The sequence below is a fragment of the Pinus tabuliformis genome, chromosome 4_2 (genome assembly GCF_031772625.1).
Source record: "Pinus tabuliformis cultivar Carrire ecotype Pingquan chromosome 4_2, CPIR1, whole genome shotgun sequence".
Classification (NCBI taxonomy): Eukaryota; Viridiplantae; Streptophyta; class Pinopsida; order Pinales; family Pinaceae; genus Pinus; species Pinus tabuliformis.
Window position 1 is genome coordinate 575,573,311 of NC_142304.1, and position 10,092 is coordinate 575,583,402.

A 10,092-nucleotide genomic window follows, 5' to 3' on the forward strand; every position below is an offset into this window, starting at 1 on the left:
TTCATATTGAAGAGCGTGATAAATAAATCAGAAATGGAATAAAAAGGCTTAACTTTGTCTCTTATATGCACCATAGAAGAAGCTTCACCAGGTTGGCATAACCAGAGCTCAAACTTTGTTTCTTCAGTGGAGAACCATACTAGTTTGGTATCCAATACAAAGTCTGCATCTCCAGAAAAAAATTGAATCTTGAACGAACCTCTAGTAATCCAATTACCTCGATAAAGGATTAAGATTAATATCATTAGAGTAATCTCGTAGTCTAGATGCAATCAAACTTAGAGACCCTTGCCCACTTGTTGATCCTTCATTAAATTCACCAAGGATTTATGCTGGTTAAAGGGATAGGCCATGGGTACTAGTTGTGGACCAAGTTAAGAATTTGAAAGAATACCCTACTTAAGGTTAGCTAACCTATATAATGAAACTCTCCATAGATAATAGCATCACCATTGTGGGATTTCAACCATCTCTTAAGGATAAATTGAGTGTCTTACATATCCACAAGATTGTGTAAAAGGACAAGAGCATAGTACAAGGAACTTGTTGCAAGACTTTGCTAACTACTAGACTATGACCTTGTCATGTTCAAGTTTCTGAGCAAATTGTGGAAATTATCATGAATCCATCTTCCAATGGTCCTTGTTAAACTTTGGGTGTAGTTGATATATTCTACAGTTCTTCTTTACGTGCTTGTGTCAAAGCATATTTATTGGCTCATTATGTAGTTGAGACAAGCCTTGAACTTTCCAGATATTTGATACCTTTGTATGTTGCACATGTTATTTGTATCTTCAATCTTATTTCATTCACATTATATTATGTGGAAAAAAAGTTAACTACCTGTTAGAGCTCTATGGGATTTGAACACTATAAAAAGAAAAAAGAAAAAGCAATTACCCCATTCTTGTAACCCTGTTAAAGTTTTATGGGATTTGAACACTATAAAAAGAAAAAAGAAAAAGCAATTACCCCATTCTTGTAACCATGGGTTTTCGGAAAGATGGCCGACGCCTAGAAATTTGTATTATTCTTATCCAATTTTAAGGTCACGACCAAGGCAGACACCAAATTGGTGTATGAGACCCCCTTGTTTGTGGGATAAGGGACCCACCTCCGCGCATTGATTAGACTACTAAGTCTAAAAAGGCATACATACTATACTCTACCCCCTCTGATTTTGAACCTATAACCTTTTAGAAGGAAACACGTGCTTTTAATTATTAAGCCCACAAAATATACTATCCATGTGAGAATCCCCTGATAACGGAAAAAAATTTTGAAACATGCATAACCAAATAACAATTTGGTTTTTTTATCACTAAAAATAAATATTAAAATTGAAATAAAATATTTAACAAATCTTAAATTTATTTATGAATCGAAAATTCGAAATGCATATTTTCAATTAATACTGATAATATATATATATATATAATATTGTGAATATTTAAGTTCAATTTCATGAGAATTATAAACGTATAAAAACACATGTCTTAGTGATAACTTTAATAAAAATAAATAAAGATTGAAAAACTGTTTTTTTTTATTCCAATCTTTTTAATTATTAAAAAAAATATATATATATATAATTATTAAACAAATAATTTATTTTTTTCAATATTTTAATTATTAAAAAAAAAATTAAAACCCATTGTTGCAAAAATATTTGTTGAAATTTTTGACTACCAATCCTCCTTTAAGGAAAATGGCCACTGGTAATTCTTTATGAAATGATATACTCGTGATAACTTTATTAATATTTTAAAAAAATCACTTCACGGAGTAATCATGAAACAATTAACTAAACGAATACGAAAATGTGCTCTAAAACTTTGATAAACAACTAAAGTTGGTCAGAGTGGTCATCATTATCAAAATGAATGTGATAAATCTGCTTCCGAATAACATTTTTTAAGTAAAATCTAATGATGTAAGTTGTGATGTTACAAATAACTAAGTTTTTTTTTCCGAAGGTGGCAAAACCTATCAAACTCAGGTGTCAAACCAACAGTGAGGACAGCCATCTCTGGCTGCTATCCGCGAATGTTGGTTTGACTCATCACCGTTATCAAGGAAAACCACGCCACCTGTAATAACCCGCTGGTGGTCCGTAAGGGAGCAGGCTTTCACTCCTGCCAATGCCTCTGGGTCTTGGGCCGTTAACCTGTTTCCTTACGTCCGAGGAAGACGAGCTCTTAGCCAAGCAGAAGCAGTTTTACGGCATACTCCAGGCCGCGTTACAAATAACTAAGTTATAAAATTAGATGTATTAATTATATTCTTTTTATTTCATTTGTTATAAAAGAATTTTATATTTTTAATTTGTATATTTTTGTTTATGGAAACAAATTTATATTTATTAAAAAAAGTGTATTTTTCTCTAAATGGATTGTTATACAAATGAGAAGAAATAGTAACAAGTTGGATGTACTAGCTTATCATTTAGGCATATGTATTTAATATTGATGTTATGGATTTATCGTTCACCATTTTGTAGAACAATGAGCCATAAATTCAAACATGTTAATTTACCCTTTAGCATTGTCATTATGAGGAATTTAGCAATGTTCTAGGGTATGTATTCATCGTTGGCTCTGTTGCATGCCATGTTGTTATTTCCACTCTTTGTTATGGAGTTTCTTTGCAATTCCCTTTTCCTCACATCAATGTTATCAATTTCTGAGTCAATTTCTTTCGCCCTCTTCTCCATCCCATCTTAGAAATTGTCGCTCGCTCCTCCTTTTCTCCGCTCATTACGGACTCCTTACTCGTGAGCTCGAAATGTTTTAATGTCTTTGCCTAGTTACATGCAATTCACCCTTTAGATCTGGGGTTGCTCGACCCTACGTGCCTCTTCTTCCCATCTACAACCATGACTAGACAATGTGCATGTTGTCAAAGAGGTGACAAAGGCAAGGGAGAGGCTAGTGGTTCACATTCCAAGTTTCGGGCAAAGGCGTCATCTCAAAATTTTCATGCATATACTTCTCCAGAAATTCAATCGAAGCTTAATGCCCTCGAGGAGGAAGCCCAACATGAGCAATAAGGGATCTAGGATGTTGAAGTTTTGGGTAGCCTAGCCACTTGTATCCTCGACACTAGGAACATTAGAGGTCAGCAAAACCTCTATCTATGTAGAGAAGATTTGTACTAATAGCTCAAGACTATTCTTGTCAAGGTGTTAGTGGATCATAAAGAAACATCAAATCAAATTATGGTTAAATTGGACAATTTAAAGTTGATGCTTATGGACATTGAAGGTCGTCTGATGTGTATGGAACTTGGTTTGCCTCCGGGCCCTGTTGGAGCTCCTCACTACAAGGAGGCTCAACCTATAGAGTTGGACACCTCTTTTTTTTCTTGATGATATTGTTTAAGTCATTTTCCATGTTGTTGTTATGCTTTAGGACTATGTTTGGTCTTTTTGTTATGCTCCTAGTTGACTCCCAGTTGGTTTTCCCGCTTTAGGGACAACTTTAAGACCATGTTGTTTATTGCTCTTACACTCAATTTTTTTTATTCATGACTACTAGATAATTGTTTTGACTCTATTATAATTTCCCTAGTAATAGGTTAGAGACAAAAAGAAAACTCTTGAACTTTGTAATTCTTAATAAAAAACAATAGAACTTTTTAAAAAAAGCAATGAAACTTTAACTTAAAAAAATAAAAATAAAATTATATTAATATTTTTTCTCTCTATTAAAAAAGAATTTTTATGTTAATAAAAAAATTCAACAAATTATTCTTCTTTTTGTAAGATATAATAACTTTAATTATTACGTATTTGGTTATGTAAATATGTAACCTTGATAACACATGAGGAATGATTGTGATATGACTCCCAAACTAGAGGCTCTAGCTTTTGGATGTGGGTGTAGGGAAATCGAGATGTGGTGCACAAGCATGCTTTTGGGGAAATCAAATCAGGGGAGACAACATTTTTTTGGGATGAAGCCTTGCAACAGTTACCTCGTTTTAGTGAAAAAGGTAGTCTCCATAGTCTCCAACTCTTTACAACAGGTTTGGGTGCAGTCAAGGTCGCTTATTGGAAGCCTATGGGTGAAACTATGTTTTGGAGGTAATGGAAGGACAAGGATGACTAGCCTAATTCTTTGCAAGAACTGCTTTGGGAGGAGCTTAAACAAGAGCTAGGGGATAGAATGATTAGTGGTTCCCACCTTTGTGATATCTTGAGATGTGGTAGGCTTCCAAGTGGCCCTTTTACTCTAAAAGAGGCTTATTCAATCATAAGGGATTATCCAAACATGGTGAGGGATATAATTTGGACTCTGATTTGGTCTGGAGTGTGGTGGTCAAAAATATCTGCTTTTTTGTGGCTAATTGCTTGGTGCATACTCCTCACGTAGGATAGAATAAAATGGAAAGGATTTGAAGGGTCATCTTTATGTTTTCTTTGTCATCAAGCTGAGGAGAATTCAGATCACCTATTTCTTTCGTGTAAATTTTCACTGGAAGTTTGGGCTATCCTTCCTGGTATTTTTAGTATTACTCGACTGAAATATGAGAGTATTAATACAGTGTTGAATCAATGGTATCTCACGAAGTTTAAGACTTCTTATTGTCACTAGGGCATGGGTGCTTGTGCTCAGTTTTATTTTATGGAATTTATGAAGGAGCGCAATACCTAGATTTTTCGGAAAAAGACAAGATCAACTTTGGTGGTCAGGGATCTTATTCTTTTGAATGTCAGATAAAATCTTCTCATTGTCCCTTGGTCCTCTAATGATTGGAAAGTGGATGAATTAGAAGCAATTATATTAAAGAACCTAAACTTGGATCTGTCAATGATATCTCCAAACTCAAAATCATTAAGGGACTCTTTTCTTGTTGTTAATAACTCTTACTCCCCTCCTCCGAGTAATTTTGTCAAATTAAACTTTGACAGGGCCTCCAAAGGAAACCCTGGCTTAGCAAGGTGCAGGGGGATTTTATGTGATGAAAATTCGGTTCCTTTTGAGAATATTTGCTATAAATTGTGGGATAGGCAGTGATAATTTGGTTGAATTTTTGGCTTTGGGACGAGGCCTTCATCTTGCTATTCAAGAACGTTTTAATTTATTATAGGTAGAGGGTGATTCTCAAATTGCATTTCAATGCCTCCATTTTTTATTTTTATTTTATATGGGCAACCTGCTACAAAGACAATGCACAATTGGAGATTGGAGGAGGTAGTAATCAACACAAGTTTTTTGCTCAATAAATTGGAGCATGTCATAGTTCAACATACTAGGAGAGCGGGGAATAGGGTTGCGGATTTCATGGCTAATATGGGGTGCTAATTCAAGGATTTAAACTTGGAAAAACCTTGGCCCCTAACTATTAGGATAGACAAAACACAACTAATGCATCAATTCTCAGAGGAGGACAAAGCAGTTACTGTTGGGGGCTCCTCGATGGGGGTGTGATCCATGGCTCTCTTAGAAGGAACAAAGGGAGTACACTTGTCTTTCATTGGTAATGGCGTGGCATAGAGGAGGTGGGTGAACTTAGGTTTTATACACTCGACGTCCCTTCAATTTAAATGCATGCAGATGCAATTGGGGTGGCTGAGGTACGTTGTGTGTTATATTGGAAGTGAGGTGCAATCCTCACCCCGCTTCTGGTTTTATGGAGGTATAGGGAGATGCATTCGCCCTGGTTTGTTGTGTAGTTGCTTTGGTTTGTTGGCTTATGCATTTTTTGGGTTGTTGTTTGAGGCATTAAGTTCTGGAGGTACAAAAATTTCCTTTTATCAACTTCTCTTCTTGGTGGTTAGCATGGCGAGTCAATGTATTTCGTTTTGTTTATGCACACCACCGCGCAAGGACATGTTTTTGAGTTGGTGGTTGTGTATTCCAATTTTCCTTTTGTTGACTATGATTTCTCAGGTATTTCTTATCCCTAACCAGTGTTGGTTTATGGTTGCTAGTATCTTGGTCATTTTTCAGTGTGGCTTTAAAGTCTAGACTTTCCTGCTTGCCTGGGTTCTAAGCAGTTCTCCCTTGCATACGACTTTGTTTCTTCTGATGTTTGTGAATTGGGGTTTGGTTTACCAAATTATCAACCTCCATTGTTTCATTGAGTTGGGGGTCTTCCTTGTTCTGCAACCTTGGGTCTATAGAATTGGGTCTAGGCATTTAAGTTATTGGGGTTTTACAAATTGTCTAGTGGTGCCTTGTTGGTGGTGAGATTTTCTGGATTTTATGCATTTTCTATGTGGTGAATTTCACTTGGCCCTTGAATTGTGCCCTTTTTCGTCGAAGTTACAGGATGGAATTATTGTATTACAATTAGTCTTTGAAGGGGATATGGTTCGTTGGCAAGTTTTCTATTATACTCTTTGGTTTTGGATACCATGCCTCCCTGTCAGCGTATGGTGAGCCAAAGGGATAGAATTGGTCATGTAAGCTTCAAATGCGGGTGCACATTTTCATGGAATTAAGTGGCATCCTATTTTGATTAAGCCCCCTTAGAGGTGTGAAGGAAGATATTATTGTTGGAATCAAAAGAGTCTGGGGATCGTCCATCTTTCTCTAACTCGGAAGTTGGAAGAGATGATTTTAATGGGTTCCAGATCCAAGAAGATTTTGAAAAAGGATATTGCACTTCTTGCATTCTCTGTCTCTAAATCAACATATGGACACTCTAATACGTCTAGTATTCATGGATGAGCAACTTCATAGTTATAATGAAGTTATAATGTATTTTCTGGAGCGGAGGACATTAAGAAGATTTTACGAAATATCATATTTTGCCTCAATGATATAGAGTCTCGCCTGAGTCATGTGGAGAACTATGTGGCGTCAGATTCTGCCTTAAGGGATTTGAATGACCCTTATGATGACCCACCTGATTTATCAGTTAATAATTCTTCAGACCCTATGCTCTCCTTCATGAATTAAGTTTGACATCTGTTTTTCAAGTTTTGTTTTTTTTTTTGTGTGAAGATGGTTATGATAGTGTTGATCTATTTCTAGTCTTCTCTGGCGACTTATGTGGAGCAATATAGCTAATTTTGGAGGAATTTTGGCACAATGGAGCCCAACTAGTTTCCATACTAACCTTTGGAGGGATGGCACGAGGTTTTGGTGCATACATTCGAGGGTTCCATGGGTATCATGATTGTTTCCTTTTGATTTATGGAAGAAAATGCTTCTCTTTCCTAATATGGCTTTTTGTGGTAATGATGGTGGTGGTTTTGATGTTTTGGAATGAATGTATTTCTTGTTGTAAATCTATCTAGAAATGTTTAAGGGTTTGAGCAATGATCTTGTTTTGATGTATTCGACACTCTGCTTATAATCACGCTTGGGGTCTGTTCTATTGATGCACATCCACTTTTCGTAATGAAATATAATGCTTTTATTTTAAAAAAATAATAATTTATATAAACAATATTAAAATGTTTTTTAAAATGAAAGGTAAACATATTTAAACAGAAACAAATACATAAATACTTTTAAAAATAAATAAATACATCTATATGTGTAGAACGAAATATATTTTAAGTTTATAACTTTTATATGCATTATAGCATGAGTTTACGCAAAGTTTATTGTCAATAAGAGAATATTTATCCTCGAGGCCAAAGAAAATTTTAAGGATGGAAGTTTATCTTAATGTTTAGAAACCTTGGCGAATCTTACTAGTCTCTAATAGACAAATTATAAAATATTTGATGATATTTTTGTAAAATTATCAAGATTTTTTATTACATTATATTAGTCTATATAATATCTTGGTGATTTTTAAGGTAAAATAAATTTATATTATAAAACTTGGCCGAATTGTTTTTAGAGAATATGGAAATTCACGAATCTTCTTTTTGGAAAAAGTATAGAAAATTAGCTCACCTGCAAATATTAAACCCTAAAATTTTCCCTGCTTGAGGCTTTCATTCCATCGAACTTGGTGGTTATAATATTTCATTTTATAAATGTGATTATAACTTTATGTTGGTATTGTTTACCGAGGCCACAATTTTGTTTGGACGACAAGTTTCCCACCAAAATCTAGCGATTTTTTTTTGCAAAAATCTGACCTTGGGAGTGTTTAAATCATTTTTTCGTGGAAGAAATGGATTTAGCACCATCAAGTACCCATGGGGGACCCAAAATCCCAAAGCTTGAAAACTGCAACCTAGATTTTCAAAAATTCTTGCCAAATTTTCTCAAAATCTTACCAAAATTCCTATTATTTTCTCAACAAATTTTTGGCCTCTTAAAAATATGTGCTTCATGTTTATTAGGGTTTCATGTTAGTTGAAATGAGTTGTGAATTAATATAAATTATTTATTAATTTTATTAAAGTAATTATAATACTTTATATTTTGATTTTTTTAATTTTACTTTTAATAATGTATAAATTTATAATAATTATTAGATTTTTTTTGTTGTGAATAAGATATAATATATTACTGCATGAAAATTGTATTTACGAAAGGTTGGATTGTGCGAGAAAAACTCTCCACCACAAGAGCCAACAACACAGGCCTTCCTGGCTTCCGATGAAACAATTTTACATTGAAGCTTGCAAAAAAAAGAATTCTGAGTTTTCTGAGAAAATTACAAGGAGTAGTGTTGATATTATCTCCCATGTGTTCGAAGGGAGGGGTGATAGTGAAGATAATACGACTATCCCAAAATTCTTTATTACCTATACAATGCCTTCCAATAAAGGCCCTTCGACGATCGAGAGCCAGAGTGCGTAACATTTCAAAAAAGGAGTCCACCACAAGCATTAAGGATTTCCTTCTATAGGGTCATCATCCAGGCTGATAAGTAGCTCTTGAGTGCTACCTTACTGCGTGATTGTGGCCATTAGATGACTGGAGGAAGCGCCAGCTGGCTCCTTTTTGATGTTGGGGGAACCTTCGAATGGCAAGCGGGTCCCCATGGTAGCCCGTTTCTTCAGCATAGTGTAATGCAGAGAATCTCTTGTGACGAAGCGACAATGATGGACTGGTTCCACATAGAAGACAAACTTGTTTGTAAGCTTGTCAATTTTCTCTTCCACCACCTTGGATATTTTAGCTTGCTCCTGCATTGCCAGACCGAGGAGCGTTTTCATTTGCCATGAGAGGTCAATTGCGCGAGTGTACAGGTTCTCCCTGGCCCTGGTGAGACATGGGTCAGGGATCCACGCAAATTCCTCTGCCACTTCTTCTGAGGATACCCCTCGTCTAAGGACCCTCATCTGAGCTTCCAGGTTAGTAATTCATTCCTGTGTCTCAGAGTTAACAACTATGGAATAATTCAGGGCAACTCTCCTAACAGAAGACTTGGCTGGTGATGGGCGGAGAACCCAAGTTGTTCCAACGAGAGGTGTCACGACCGCAGCCTCAACCACGACTGGGAGTCGGGCTTGAGCCGTGCTTAGGCGCCATGAAAGGGGGAGGGGAGATCAACATGCTGACAGTGAAAGAGAGCAGGGAGAAACAAGGGGCAAGAGAAGGCAAGGTGATGGGGAGGAGCAAGTGTGAGGGGGTATACATAGGGGCTGGAGAGCATTGAGGGGCTGGGCGATCATAGGCGGTGAATGAATGCAGGTCGTAAGAGGTACCAGAGGTAGGTGAGGGAGGTTGTACCAAAAGAAGATGATAGGAAGGATGGACGACGCCCCAGAGGGGATACAAAGCTTCTGATGGCTCCTTTGGCACGACTATCATTGGGATTGCGGCACGGGGCAAATTTCCCTTAGTATTGCCTCTAGCCGAGCAACTGCTATCATAATTTTTGAGACTAGAGATCTCAAAGCAGTTAGTGCCCGTTATTCTGATTTTCCTTTTCAATGATGGTCTCACGTTGCCAACGTAGCCTGTCGTGCTCCAGGTCAATCCAGGCCAATGAATGTAAATGGTAGTTGCCCTCTGTACCTTCATTTGCTAGCCTATCAGCCAAGCCATTCCCATTGCGCTTGACAACTTGGAAATGAAGCCCGCTCACCCTCTTTATGTGGCCTTTTATTCTTTGGAGGATTCTGTTTAGGTGCCAGTTTTCTGACATCTTGGCAGCTTCCATGCCTTGTTGTAATTTGCGGTTGGCCTGAGTTGCCAGCGTTGAGTCCCCTTCGATGATCAGGGGTCC